This window comes from Callospermophilus lateralis, chromosome 16 (assembly GCF_048772815.1).
Source record: "Callospermophilus lateralis isolate mCalLat2 chromosome 16, mCalLat2.hap1, whole genome shotgun sequence".
NCBI lineage: Eukaryota > Metazoa > Chordata > Mammalia > Rodentia > Sciuridae > Callospermophilus > Callospermophilus lateralis.
The window spans coordinates 68,585,051-68,601,459 of NC_135320.1; the positions used below are offsets into that span (position 1 = coordinate 68,585,051).

At 36.6% G+C, this 16,409-nt stretch overlaps 1 non-coding gene across 1 annotated transcript; it reads right to left on the reverse strand.

The window, feature by feature from the left end:
• Positions 1–6,481: 6,481 nt before the first annotated feature.
• On the reverse strand, positions 6,482–6,671 carry LOC143382407 (U2 spliceosomal RNA). Its single transcript, XR_013088968.1, has one exon. It is a non-coding gene; the product is annotated as a U2 spliceosomal RNA (small nuclear RNA).
• Positions 6,672–16,409: the final 9,738 nt, after the last annotated feature.

A 16,409-nucleotide genomic window follows, 5' to 3' on the forward strand; every position in this document is an offset into this window, starting at 1 on the left:
AATTTGGAAGTCTTCAGAATAAAAATAATTTAAGGCAGGTGGGGGAATAAAAATCTGAAAGAGAAATGCAATTTTTTATAGAAAAGATTTTGAACAGAACTCACAGGTGCACCAAACAAAGGATTGATTAAGAAAACTCTCAAGTGAGGATCATGGTCCTATACAGAGGTATTTTAAATTTGCTCAGGAAAGTGTTATTTCATGGAGGAGATTGCTAGTTATCAACCCTGTGATTTTAAACATGTTTCTTAGTTCTTCTGTGCCTTAGCTTCTTTATCTGTAAAGTGGGAGCAATAAATAATAGCCTAAACCTCACAAAATTATTATAAGAATTAAATGATCTAACATTTACAAGGTCTTGGAATATACAGAATGTTAGCTGTCATTAGTGTTGTTAGAGGATTTCATGGACAATTTCCCTTCACAAGTCTGCTCAGCCCACCTTAACTTCCCTTTGCAGATAATGCCTTTATAATAGTTTAGGATCACCTATAGCCAAAATAGAGGATGTAGCCTCAAATACATACACAACCTCAACTGATAGCCCTCCACAAATATGTCTTGAGAACTAATGCCTCTGTGATTTTGTTCACTCTTGGCCCTCTATGTATTATTTATGTTTCTTAAGAGAATACCCAAAGGATATATTTTTAAATCATATATGTATTCATATAAGGTTATTTTATCATAAATAACATGATATATATATACATATATATGTATATATATATATAAACATAAATATATTATGCTTTAGATTTGTGGTGTTTTTCAAAACTCATGCATGAAACAAAGCAAGAAAGTTGAGGGGTGAAATGATTGGGTTATGTGAGCTTTAACCTAATCAGTGCATTAATCCTCTTGAATGGATTAACTGGGTGGTAACTACAGGCAGGTAGCGAATGGCTGGAAGAATTAGGTCCCTGGAGTGCATTTGTTTTCTCTGGTGAGCAGAGCTCTACTTCCTGGTTGGCCTTTTCTTGAGCTACTGTACTCATCCACACCCTTCCTCCATGATGTTCTGCCTCCCTTTGGGGCCCTGAACAATGGAGTTGTCCATCTATAGACTGAGACCTCTGAAAAGGTGAGCACCATATAAACTTTTCCTCCTCTAAAATTATTCTTGTCAGATCTTTTGGTCACTACAGAGAAAAAAAACTGACTAGAAAAATATCTGAGAAGTGCCAGGATCTGGAGTCTGCAAGCTGCAGACCCCATAGAACTATTGGATACTTTGAAAACCTGAGAGGTGGAGAGCCACTGGGGTAGTTTCCAGCCTGATCTTAAGGCCTAAAATCCAAGAGGACAAGAGATTGTCAGTGTCCCAGCTTGAAGCAGTCAGACTTAATTCAACCTTCCTCTGCCTTTTTGTTCTACTCAGGCCTGAAAAGACTGGATGATGCTGCCCCCACTGCGGGGAGCAAACTGCTTTACTCAGTTCAAGAAATCAAACGCTAATCTCTTCTAGAAACATGCTCACAGGCAAACCCAGAAATAATGTTTAGCCAGCTCCGTGCATCCCTTCACCCAGTCAAGGGGACATATGCAATTAGCCATTGCAATCTGGAACACCTGCTTCTCACTTGCTGCTCGGCGTCCAGGTCTTCCTCTTCATTTCTCACACTTGGGCCACTGGAGAACATTAGGCTCCTCTTCATAGCTCCTCAAGTCCTTTGTTACAACTCCAATTAGTAAAACACCCAGGGTTCAAGTCTGCCTTACAAAAGCAATATTTTCTTAATTTGTCTTTGATTACCTATCATCTAGCAGAGAGTATACTAAAGTGTTCAATTTATGTTTATTCATTTAAACGGGGAAAGAGGTAAAGAGGATTATTAGCCTAAAGACTAAATATGAATACTTAAACCTGTTTTTCCGTGAAGTTGGGAGAGCTTTTAATTCCCTTAAATCTCAATAAGAGAATATTAGAGTGCCAAGTGCAATATCATACATTCTCAGAGGGAAAAAAAGAGATGCAATATTCTCTACTAGAAAATGAGAACAAGTAATAATTAATGATTGATTGTGGGCTGGGGTGGTAGCTCAGTGGTAAAGCACCTGCCTCGCATATGCGAGACACTGGGTTCAATCTCAGCACTACATAAAAACAAATAAATAAAACAAAGTTATATAAAAAGTGGGGGCTGGGGTATAATTCAGTGGTAGAGCACTTGCCCAGCAAGTGTGAGGCACTGAGTTCAATCCTCTGCACTGCATTAAAAATAAACAAATAAATAAAAATTATTGTGTCTACAAATAAAAATATTTTTAAAAAAAGGTTGATTGTAGTTCTTGTGAAAAAAAAAAACTCTAATACTTATTATTAGCAAATTTTTGCAAAAAAAAAAACCCAATTAATTGATATGGTAATTTCCTTAGACTTTTTTTAAAACCACATAATGTGAAGTACGTGAAGCAACTCTGGAGAGAGTTCAGGGAAAACATTCTCTTCGTATAATACTAATAGTACAACATGTTGAAAATGATTTAGTGCTTTCTTAGGCTAAGCTGGGAACACAAAGCCTTCCAAGACTGATCCTGGACCTACTGATAAGCACTGGCATAGGGAGCTTCACCAATTCTTCCTGCCAAGCATTTAGAGAACACCACAAACTCTGTTAAAGGTCATCATGTACATACTATGTTGGTTGAGCTCCAATCTCGCACTAGGTGGTACGATAAGTGTGTTAATCATAGAGAGGAAATGGGAAGCATCCCCTTTCCTTGAAGAATTTTCTGTGTGGTAGGGGAGACATACAAGTAAAGAAATAACTTCAATTGACTTGCTTCTGTGAATAATAAAAGAAATAACACAGAGGAGAGTTATGAATGCTAAAGATCAATGATTCAAGGAAACTCCATATGAAAAGTCATAACCCTTCAGCAAAGTATTGATATTTGTTTAAAAAGTTTCATTATTTATTATCTAAGTAAGTTCATTTTAACTACTGAAACATTGGAAAATACAGAATAAAATTATACCTGCAATCTAATACCACCACCTAGAGTTACATATAATAAAATTTTAGATGTTTCCCATCATTTTTGCATCCACTTCCTTTTCATGACTTTGAGCTAACACTATAACTTATGGTGATTCTTGATAGCAAATAAAATAGACATTTTAAATAATCGAGTGAACTTAAAATATATTGGCAAATTTTACATCTTTTTACAAATGTGATTTTTTTGGACTCACCATGTTAAATTCTCTTCCTAAACCAGTAGCCCTCCTTATCCATAAGGGAAGTATCCCAAGACCCCAGTGGATACCTGAAATCATCGGTAGTCCTGAACCCCGTAAGAAATAATTATCTTCCTAAACCTTTCCCCTCAGGTAAAATGAAAACTATGTTTGGAAATGGCAGATGAAACAATGTGATTTAAAATAATAATGATCAAGTTTTTACTGTATAATCAGCATTAAAAATGTACCCAATGGCAGGATATGCATTTTAGCCCCCCCACCCCAGGAGAATATTCAAGGGTACACAGCTTTGACATACAATAGTGGGTCCTACAATCCATAGGCACAGTTTCCTGCTCTTCCATAAAAATAAGTCAGGTGAGGAGGGATTTGCAGGGTGGCAAGGGTGGGCCACAGCTGAAGAAGTAAGTACAAACCAGATCATGAATGTGATTTTATGTCATGATCAGTAACTTATCTTTTATCCTGAAGGCAATGGAAATTCAATAAATGTTTGCTCAATGTAATTGATTTACCCACTTAGGAAGAGTTTGCTTCCTTAAGTAAATAAGACCAGTAATGAAACCTCTAGTGAGAACCCAGCTGAAAATATTCTTTCCTCAGGAAGTATACCTTATCCCCATAGCTGAAATTGGAGAAGCCCTCCTATTCAATTCACTCAGGACTTCTCATCAATTAATCCACAAAACTGTAGCCACAAATGCATCTTACATGACTAATACATATTGAATATTAGTTTATTTGAAAACTTAGACAGATGCTTCAGTTACAATCTTTTGGTTAGGGTCAAAGCCTTTTCTTGAATAGGGATTTGTTGATCAGAGTCCCATCTCCTGCTCTTTTGCATAAACCAACCCCATCATCCAGAATAGATGACACCCATTTCTTGTTTTTTTTTAATATAAACTTCATCATCAAAAATCTTACCAAATCTTTCATTTTTATGATTTTTTCAACTTTCAAAGTTTCTATTGCTAACTCAAAAGTAACGTTTTTCTTAGTAACTCATATATCAATTCTTTTAAAAACTGAATCCAGCTTAGATTTATTGTAAAAACAAACTTCACTTAACTCTCTAATATTTAATGTGCTGAGTAGTCACATTTATTAGTGAGACTGGCCTAGTCCAGTTTGCAAACTATTACAACTGACTCTTGGTGGGAATCCTCAGAAAGAAATGAGCAAAATGGCCAGGCCGCTACCTCTTCAGATACTCCACTTTGCAGAGGGCATGGAGAGCACTAACAAACCAGGCAAGACTCACATGGAATTTCTGTCAAGGAAGTTACCAGTAGGATTTCTCCTTTCTCCAAAAGTCTATTATCAAAAATCCTCATCACTGTCTCTGCAAATGTATTACTTAAGTACACGATTTCCTCCCTCCCCTTTTGAATAATCCATTCCTACTACATTTTTGTGTCCATTACATAAAAGCTTTCATTATACTTGTATCTTATTGGCAAAGTAAAAAAGTTGAGCCAATTCCACAAGGGTTTTTAAAAATATAAATGTTGTTCTAATTGATAGTGATTTTGATACCGGTCTTGGAAGTAAGGATCGGGTCCTCATTCCCCAGTGTTGAAAATTAAACACCAAGGCAAGCACAAGCATAGAAAGCAAGTTTTATTTAAGAAAGAGAACAGAGGTAGCAGAGTTCTCCAGAGAAATTGGGGCCCAGAACTGGGTACCCTCGGGATGGGGTGTGTCTTGCCTATTTATAGATCCCAGATTTCCTCTCTCTTTCCACCTTCTCTTTCTTTCCTGTACCTGCCTAAGGGCAGGAAAGAACATCCCAGGGGGTAATCATTAGCAACTCCTTGTGTTGAGGGGAGCTATTCCTGGGAGTGTTAGCAAAGAACTGGGTGTGTGGGGGGCGGGCAGGGGGTGGTGAAGTTCTCTGGAGATGTAAGCAACCCATTTCCTTTTCTTTAGTAATTAGCCCTAATCTTTCCAACTCAATCATTTTTACTGTCTATGCTGACTACCTATCCTTCCCCATCTCAATTTTTATGTTTAATTTATTACTACCTTGTGGGAATTTCCCACATATTCTTTAGACATTTAAACCATTTTATGCAATGAATATCTATAAAATTAATTTTTATGGTTGTGTGGCATTATTTTTAGGAAAAAAAAATGTCATGATCACAAAAGAGATAATACAGAAAATATTCTAGTACGATTGAGACCAGACAGCCTTCTACGAATTGTTCTGCCTTTGCATGCCCTTGCCCCACTGTAATCTCCACACCTGCTACTTTGACTTCTAAGAACTACTATCAACCTGTCAATCTGGAAGCCAGAAAGGTTTGACAGTCAGGAGACACCTTCTAATGACTGGAGGATCAAAGGAGATGGCCCAGGAAATTTTGATCCCGACTCTGACCCCTCGTCACAGAGGCCAAGTTTTAGCAGTGGCCATGTCCCTTAACAACCTAATTTCCCATGAGGAAGCCTGGTTCCAAGAGGTGAGCACCCAAAGACTCCAAAAAAATCATCTTCTCTCCATCCCACTTAGGTTATTCATGGCTTCCTTAGGGACCTCAAGGACCCTCCTTGTGGTTCTTAATCCCACCTACACTTCTATAAATAGCCCTTCAAGGGATCTTGTACTTCAAGATCTCAACTAAGCAAGCATTCTATTTCCCACTGGGACCCATAATGATACAATCACCAAATATCTGTCTTGCGATAAATTTCTGATATTCAAAGATACTCAAAAGCTTTTACTTTTTTTTTCCCCCCTTTAACTTTTTATGCTGCATTTATATCTAGCTGAGAGACTAGAGGGAGGGAAAAATACTCTGGATCTTTAATACAACTTGAAAATAAATTTCCCAGTCCTTAACAAATAGTTAGTGTGATCCTACCTTTTGACCCAGAAGTCCTACTATTTAGACTCTATCATTTAGTAATACTAACCTAAGTGTTTAATGAAACATCTCAGGAATCACAAACCTAAGGACCCATGAGAACAAGCAGATGCTTTAGATGAGAAAAGCCAGTCAAGTGCTAATAGAAAGAGCAGGGACAGTAGCAGATGGAGTAACCATGAATTTATGAATACAGCAGCCCTACTCTGTCAAAGCTAGTCTTTGAAATGCAAAAACTAAACATAGCAATTATTAATTTTTAAATATTTTAGAGAAGCCAAAACTCTCCAAGTTCATTTAAATGGGCTCAATTGAAAATTTTTGAATGATATTTTTAAATTATTTTAAATGATATGGAATTCAAACCAAATGAAATGTAGCCTTTGCTTTTTATTTTGTTTGTTTTTGCACCATTCCTAGAAGTATTGCAATACCAAGTCAATGAATAGAGTTGGTGGAGCAAATTCCCATTTCATCTCTTATTTCCAAAAATCCGTTGAATATATTGTCCTCAATAGAGGACACAAAAGATATTAAACTGACATAAACAAATACTACCCTTGATCCTAACTGAAAGCTTGAGAAGTGATAAACTAGTAGTTTAGATCTGACCCTCAGAAGCAGTTTTTATCTTTGAAGTATATATATATATATATATATATATATATATGAATGTAATTAACCTCACTGTTTGAAGTAGCAAACATTTAGAGACAAACTTAACAGCATTAATGAGGTAGATTTTTATGATACATTTGGGCTGGTGTGTCCCAATTAAAAGAACAACACAGATCTATATGTAACTAAAGAGGATATGCTATTTACAGTCAAGTTATTTTAAGGAATTTTCAAAAATAACACAAAAGTGAGGATCTAATATTTGAAAATATTTGCATTGTGTAATTGTGTATACATGAATAAAAAACCATCCTGAAAACAACTATATCAGATTGCTGCCAGTAGTTTAAAAACCAGCGTGAATGGAAATAGTAGAAATTTTTTTATCTTTCTATACTTTTCTTCTTACTAATTTTTCACAGAGTTATAATATGTAGGTCATTAAAATAAAAATAATATCCAGCTAAAAGTTTCTGAAACTTCAATGTTGAGCAAACAGATTTCAGAAGTTATGTATTGTCATGAACTACAGCGAAAAGAAATAGTCAATAAATGTTGGCAATTAAATTGTGTTAGGCACATTTCATTGAATGTATTAACTCAGTTAAAACACACAACAACTTTCATGAGATAGCGTCTATCATTTTACACACTTAACTACCACTGAAACTAAGGTCCAAAAGTGTTCAAAGTCACATAGCTATGAAGTGGTAGAACTAGTCTTCAAAGTATTAGTTTACCTCAAGACCTGTACACTAAAGCCCAATAACACTGCCTAAATACTGCTCATGAGATGCCAATAATTCAGAATGATTCAATATAAAATAAGTTAATGTCACCCAAGTTCTTATTCATAACTTATGTATATTTAATTAATAAAATAATCATGAGAACATTTTATTCAAGTTAAAAATAACTTTCTTATTGGGAGGAAAACAACCCACAAAGAATTTTCGTATCTCTTTTGTATATGTTTTTCCTGAGGCTTAAGAGTTTATAGATTTACCTCTCTCCATACTAAAGCAGTCAATAGCTGTCTTTAAATATTCAGCCAAAGAAACATTTCAGTTGTCTTGGTGATAGAAGCCAAAACATGATTTAAATAAAGGTCAAGGTCATTTTATCTTCTGGGGAAGAAAGAAGTATTGACTTTGTGAACTCAAAGAATAATATAGGAGATCAAAATGTTTTGAAGGCATGCCTCATAACATCAGAAGTTTCCTGTGTTATGCAAGACCACAATAGATCTGTCTTTGAAGAATGATTCATTGTGGGCTTGGTACATAACAAGCAATAGTTTAGAACATGCTAGAGTGGCTTCAGAATTTTCCTCCACAAGTTCCTACTCTTTGTATCACTTTATCCAGCATTAATCAAGGTGAAGGACTGAGTTTTGACTCAGAAGAAAGATTTCAATTTTGTCATCAGTGCTTTCCAGAAAATGGTATAATTATGGCAAAAGAGATCCCGGTGCTATAAGGTTAAATCAATATTGAAGTTATTCATATTTACCAAGGGATGGAATGTGGCATATTTTCCTTCTGTCTTCAGCAGAAGCATGAATAATTCTCACCCTACTTCTCTCAATTCAACACATGAGCTCACCTCCAGGGCATCTTCAAGGCCTCAGAATGAATTATTCTTTGGTCCTACTTTTGCTTTTGTTTTTGATTTGCTAGCAAGAATAACTCAATCTATTACATGTCACTTTAACAGGAAAATTCTTTTTTTTAAAGAAAGGAAAGTTAAAACAGATTCATAAATGCTTAAGGATTAAGAGAAAAAAATGATATATAAAATTGTAACTCATCCCCAAACTATCAATTTCAAACTATTAGTTGAGTACATGAGAAAGACAAGAAGGGATAGCTGTGTGCTTAGTCCTGCAGGATAAACCAAATTAATTTGAGAGATATAATGAAGTGAGTTAAAACTGAGAGAGATGTAACAATTTAAGAAAAGATTTCATTTTGTTCATCTATATTGGGACACAAAACCCAAGGCCATTATCCAGAGGTAAGAGTATAACAGCTGGAAGATAAAGATATAAAATTGTCCAGATCAAAGCTTTACCTGCACTAAGGATCAAAGGTGACAGATGGCTAGATTATAGCCGAAGCAAAGAGCCAATTTAAGAAAAAAATATACCAAGAAACACTACAATTTCTTGGTGACTACTGAAGTCCATCTATGATACTTGCATGTTCGTCCTAGACAGGTACAAAAGAAGCAAAAAACTCTATTTTTATAGTTTTAACTAAAACTTAACAGCAGATTACTGCTAAGTCTATAACTTCACTTGTAAAGTTCAGAAACATCTTCCCACCTGCTTTCTAGACATTCCAACCAGAATCCCATGTATCTGGATCCAAATAGTGTGAACTCTTGAAAGTATGGAATTAATCTCCACAGACTTGACTCTTAGCCTCACAAACTAGAGTCCTGATTCTTTGTACTATCTGTATATATGCCCTTAGTTGGGCAGGAGGTCAATGTTTTTGCATGTGCAAATCACACAGTATAGTGTTGCATGAAGTACATGCCAAAAATACGTTACCTTGTCAACACCATTATTATAGGCAGAATATTCGTGTTAATTATTTTGATATAACATCAATATCAATTGAATATTTATAAAATAGAACCCTTCATCTATTTCTTGAAACCTGATATTCCTCCTGCATTTCCTATTTTGATGAATTTCAGCAGTATATACATTTTTTTCTAAATCAAAATCCTATAGAATATCTTCTCAATTTCCATCCCCCACTCAACTTGTGCCTACCAACACAGATTTCTCTTGTTAAGATCCCATTCACTCTTCTTTAAGGTTAAGTAATATTCCATTATGTATATATGCCACACTATACACATGTATGATTACACTACTAGAATGATCTGCACCATATACAGCCAGAGGAATAAGAAGTTGTGCTCCATTTGTGTACAATATGTTCAAATGCATTCTACCTAAAATAATTTTTAAAAAGATACCATTCACTGTGTTCTGTCCCAACAGACCGCTTACATTTTACCAAAAATAGATCTCGATCTTTAAACTGTTCTCTCTGCCTGAAATCCTTCTCTTGATGAACTTTATTGATAACACATACTGTAAAAAAAGTCTTCTGGCTAAATATTACTACCTTTAGAATGGTTTGCATAATATCCACCCCACCAAATCAAGCAGAACCGCTTATTTCTTCTGTGTTTCCTGCCATGAATACTCAAAATACACGACCTACATCCAGTGCAGTAACTACCACAGCACATTGCAGTACTTAGGTTTCTGTTCTATGTCTGTGAGGAATCCTTAGCGCCTGGGTCTTGTTTAGCTCAGGAAACCTGAGGGACATGAACTGCCAACAATGTAATGAGAATAGGGACCGAGACTATGGTCACTAAATTTCTTAATGTTCCTGTTCACTTCAAGATGTGCTTTCCCAAAAGACAGCTTACATTATATTTATAGAGTTTTCAAATCGCAACTGCCACATTAATCTGTATTTATGATAAAATATCACTCTTCCACGAACATTGCTGTTTGTGCCCTATACGTTCTGAGACAGCATGCCTAAATCCAAGTCTTTCTTTGCTATCAGCTTATAGGCAAAAATATGAACCATCTCAAAAGAAATGTCTTATAATCCATCTCTAAATTCCTGGCATTTGATAAAATCAAGTTACAGAGTTTAACCAAAGGGGAAAATATTTCTAAATTGAATCTATTTGTGATATACTGGTTTAAAATTCAAAACTGCCAACATATTCTGTTTACTCCCTTGGCATCTGCTGCATCTGCCAACTGGTGGCCAAAAATTAGAGCAGACTTAACTAATTAGAAGGGTTCCCATCTGGTAGCTGAACTTCTTGTTTATGCTTCCTTTACATTCTAAGTACAGAGATTCGAACCAGAACTTTTGTGGTTTGCAGTGGAGAAGGAGGCTCTCCTGGCTGGCCTCTGAGCTATTGTCCTGCTGAGCTGAACTTGGCCCAGATGGAAGTGTTCTCTGTTTTATGGCCTCCCTCCCTGTGCTCCCCTTGGAATGAATCATCTTTGCCACAGGAGTTTCCATTGTCTCTCAAAACACTTTTTTTTTTTTTTTTTCATTCATTTTTTATCTCTGTAGGCCTAAATCTAGGACTGTGAGTACTTTACGGAGAAACAAAAGCTTCCAAAAAGAATCTGTGATTTGGTAAAGTCAATGCTATCCTAGGAACAAAATTTCTTCCAGCTACATCCCATGTAGTTCATTTCCTCGGGGTTTTTTATTTAATCATTGTGAGTGTCGTTTCATAACAAAGCAAGCTTCTTGCAGAATCCTGCAGTGGGTACGATCACTGATTGGATTAAAACTTCCATTATAGTCCTGGTCGTTAAGTACTGAGGACAAGAGGACAAGGCAGGCTGCTTGGGCACAGGGGGAAAGTCTGTGTTTCATGCACAGTTACTCTCCTGAGCTGAGCTCAGAGTTCCAGGCCTGACTTAGGTGGGCTCCTACCCTCAGTGCATCCTTTCTACTCTCACCTGCAATGCAAGGTCAGGGGCTACAGGCGGTCCACCGCTAAGCACTGCTGGACCAGGGCCAGTGCACTCCCGAATTCCTTGCTTGAAGATTGGGAAACCTGCTTCCCACCCTCGCTCAGTTAGAGGCTTGGCTTGAGGCTTCCAAGGAAGATTCCAAGAAACTGATGATGTTTTCTGGAATTTACTTCTTCATTTTCTTCATAATGAATATCTTAAGAGAGATATTGGTATGATTTGATATTCCTATAGACCGATTTTGCTGATTTGGGAAAATAAAGACTGTGGATTATCTCAGAGTATTGTTGCTCATAATATTGGGAAATGCTTCCTTTGGAAACTGTCAAAAACATACTTTTGAGTGTATCTCATTCTTGAACTCAGAAAAGTCAGATAATTTTGGACCTCTGGTTCCATTTTTACTGATATGTTGTGTTTAGCAAGTAATGAAGAAACTAGTTGTCTCAGATTTCAAAATAGTATGTGGAAACTGGGAAGAAGAAAAAAGTAAATTCTTTCATCCTTGCAATTAGCTTGAGATCCATGGTCACTTGCTCTGAGACACAGTAAACTAAAAAAAAAAAAAAAAAAAAAACAGAAAAAAAAGGATGTGCCAAACATGGTGGATGTTCTAAAGGATATGAATAAGATTAAGCTTCTTGCTATTGAAAGATCATCTGGTGGTAGACCCATTCATAAGAGGAAGAATCAAAGTTCACATTTGAATCCAGCATCTTTAATATAATATGCACTTATGCAGAGATTTGCATTCCAAGAATAGGATTCCTTTGACTAAAAAAAAAAAAAAAGATCTTGGGAGTCTTTTTCTCATTTTCTAGTCCAAAAACTTCAAGGTTTGGACATCACATTTTATAGTCAGAAAGATAGCAATCTAAGGGAAGATCTAATAAGCATAAAAGCTGTTAGCCAACGGATCAGCCACAAAAGCTTTGTTACACTTAGTTGGAAAGATGTAGAATTATGAATGGCATGTCTTTCACCACTTTTCAAAAGATCTCATCCTCTGCTAAGTGAGCTTGGATGAAGCCTATATCCTAGGATCTAGTAGTACCCATGTCTCAGGAAGTCTCTTACGAATATCCATCTCTGCTTGGGAAAGGGCTAATATTTAACTGACTACTGAAGAGAGTTATGTATATGGATTTTGTTTCTGTATACATTAATATTATTGAAAGTAGAATGTAGAATGTACACTTCAGGATTTTCCTAAGCTATTATGACTTCCTAATTTAAGAGCCTTTGAGTCTTTTGAAAATTGGTAGTGATCTGGTTTACATGGCCTCCAGCAACTTGGAGATTTTCAAAGGGGATAAAATTAAAATTTTTCACTAAGAAAGTCATAGTTTTCATCATAGGATTGACCTTTCTAAAACCTCTTCTGAGATTACAAATTAGTCTTGGACACAAATTTTTACTGTTTAAGTGCTATAAGTCTTAAGAGAATCTTATTGACAAGTTTTGCCTGCATTTGCTATGTAAATATATATGCCTGACATATGTATTTCCTTTGTTTATTATTATATTTATACTCTGTTTCTTTATGAATAGATTGTATAAAAATGTGTCTTTTGAACATGGAAAAAAAATCATGGTTGTTATTAGTTGTGTGTCCCTTAGCAGTTTTACCTAATCTCATTACGCTTTGGTTGCCTCAACTGCAAATTTAGAGCACTGCTTTAATTGCTGTTTCATAGCATTATGAGGATTAAATGAGAAATTATGTGCAAAGTGCCTAGCACCACAGCCTAGCATAAAGGAAATTGGTCAAAAACTATTATTGACAAAAGAGGTCTAAAATAATATATTCTCTTTTCATTTTTAACTGATACATAAAGAGATAAAAATTGTATATATTAATGGAACACCACATGACATAGTCTTTACAAGCATAAAACATATTGTACTAGTTGGTTGTTTTGGAGCTCAGTTATTTTGTCATGTTTTTGAAATTTCTCTTAGAAGCATTCCTGAACACATTCCAGTCAATATTAAGCAAAGATTAATAGCATGATGTGTGTCTGAAGAAAACAAGCATAAGATTAATATATTATTAAGAGCAACAAAAATACTCCACTAGTTTACTTATTTATTTATTTATTTTGTCTATTCTCCATTATTAATTTTTCTTCCTTTAGCAGATAAGAAGTAATAGTAAATTTGAAAACAAACTTAACTGGGAAGAAGTTGAGCAGTTTTAAGCCTGTTTACAAGAACAGGTAAGACATCACCTCTATCATCAAAGAATTCATAGTGTTTGGAAGAGCTGGTGATGGGATAAATAACGATGTTCTCATATAATTAACCCAAGACTGTGATATAAAGTCTGGGGAAACTTCTGGGAGAAATGACACCTGAGATGCATTGCTGAATGGTTCTAGGAGTTCATGAAGCTGTGTGATAGATGAGAGCTGTTACAGTTAGAAAGAGCTGTGTGAGCTCCATCATGGAGTGGAGATGGGAACAGTATGGTGTTTTGTTTTGTTTTGTATCAAGCAGGTTAGAATGGCAGAACCCTAGTGTGCATGGCAGGCAGCAGCAAGGGCCTAGATGAGAGAGGAGACAGGGCAAATGTAGAAAACTTTGTCTAGGGATTCATGATACAATGGAGATATTAAAGGTTTAAATCCTTAAATTACATTTTAAATACTTTTTTAAGAACATTGAGGAGGACAGATCTGAAGAAGCTATTAAGATGAATTTGGTGCAAATCAACCATTAGCTAAGGAAAGATGGCCTCCACTAGGACAGTAATAGTTTGAGTAGAGAAGCTAACATAGATGCCCCCATCCAAAAAAAAAAAAAAAAAAAAAAGGATGTAAAATTGGAATTCCTTGGTGTTCTAAAAATGTAAGTGTTGAATATGGTATGGTAAATCTGGTGCATCCATCCACAGAAGAAATGAGAATGAGCTTGGAAGGAAGGAACTTAGTATACTCAGAGGTCCTAGGGAGGACTCCACAGATGCCATACGGGGTCTCGGGGGACCATGTCCTTGAGAAGGCAGAGGAGAGGAACCAAAAACAGCTTACATGATGACAGTTACTGGAGTTTCCTCCAAAAAGGCAAGATGAAGTGAGGTAAACAGTGAATGACAGGCAAGTTTGGAAAATTTTAGTAGGCTCTAAGCCACAGGAGTGGTCTCTAGTTGTCTGGTGCCTGATCCTAAAATATTCCTTTGTTCAGATAAAGGAATATGCTCCCTAGGGTGCACAGGTCAGATAGAGAAGGACAGGATCTGAGTTGGTTAATTTGCTTCGAAGGCATTCTCCTAATCGAATCCTTTGCTATCTGTGAGAATTGACTAGTGACAAAGATGTCTGTTTGACCAACTCTATTCAGCCTTCTCTGAGCCCTTTCGTGACTAGGCTCCACTTTATCTGTACACCCTTGAAGAAGACACTAACTTAGTTTCTAATAGCTCAAGGTTGTATCCCTCCAATGACCTTAGGAGCTTCTTAAGTCTGTCTAGCTGAGAAAACTAAAGACCGACAAATGGATTAATTTTGTTCCAGCTGACACCTGAAGATAGGCAGGCCTCTGTGTCCCAATCTCTGAGAGGGTGGGAATGTAACTGTGATCAGTGCTCCTTAGCAAACACAGATGGGTTTCAACGGAATTGACGCCTTTTCTCACTTTTGAACACTGTCAGTTCCCTGACGCCATTAGACCCTGGACTCCTATCCCTCCTGACTCCTTCATTTTCTCCATGAAATTCCCACTCAATGTTATATAAATTCAAGTTGAGTTCAGTTTATTTTGGACTCTTTTCTATACTGCAAAAGTATATCACTGATTAAAACCTATACTTAACTACTTTGGGGTCCAACTTGGCCTATCTTCAACACTAGTTTGAGGAGGGACAGTCTTTCTCCAGCCAAAAAGGTTTCCTAAGATACCAAAATATTTAAATACACAGAAAACGAAAACCACATATACAATGCATTTGGTCACTAATCGGATCTGGGGCATGTGTCCCTGTAGTCAAGGAGAAGAAGGACACCTCAATTTGTAGTTGGGTGACGAGGGGAACTGTGGGGCCACCCATGAAACCAAAGAATAGAAGAAGAGAAACGAGGCTATGCAAGAAGATAAGAAATTTAATTGAATTTGCAGTGTTTTATTGCACACGAGGACAAAGGTTTGGAAAAATTGTCAGCATATTGTTTATAAATCATGGGTGTTTTAGTCAGCTTTTCTGCTGGGCTGACTAAAAAACCTGACAAGAACAATTTTAAGAAGAAAAATTTTATTTGGGGGCTCAGGGTTTCAGAGGTCTCAGTCCATAGATTGCCAGCTCCATTCCTTGGGGCTCAAGATGAGGCAGAACATCATGGAGGAAGAGTGTGGTGAAGATAAGGGGCTCACATGATGATCAAGAAGCAGAGATAGACTCCACTTGCCAGATAGAAAATATATACCCCAAAGGCACACTGCCAATGCCTCTTCTCTTCCAGCCTCATCCTATCTGCCTTTGCCCACCACTCAATTAATCCCATCAGGGGATTAATTCACTGATTGGATTAAGGTTCTCGGAGCCCAATCATTGCTTTTAGGAAGTACCTCACATTACAACCATAAAAATGGAAATGAGTGTAAATATTCAAAAAGCAGATAGAAGGAGAAAGGGAGTTGTTTAAAAGTGAAAATGTAGGGGTACATAATTTTTTTTTTAATACCAGGGATTAAACCCAGGGGCACTAAACCACTGAGCCAAATCCCAGTTCTTTTTATGTTTTATTTTGAGACAGGGTCTCCCTAAGTTGCCCTGGCTGGCTTTGAACTTGTGGTTCTCCTGCCTCAGCCTCCAGAACCTCTGGAATTACAGGCAAGCACTACCTTGCCCAGTGGGACATGAACATTTAATGAACAGAAAAAGAAGAGGAACCCATGACAATGAAAGAGAATTAACAATCAGGGGGGTCAAGAGAGAACAAAATCATGGAAGCCTAAGACACAAAGAAACAGAGGAAGGACAATGACAAATGCATAATGAGGATACCACGACATAACTTTAGGCCTAACATGTGTAAAGAGTCAGCATGGACTTTACAGTCAGACAAATGAGGATTCAAGTCCCACCTCCACAATATTCTATTTGTGTGACCTTGGGCAGGTTATTTTAGACTCTAGGTTTCCATTTCCAGTAGAAATGGGGCTATACACC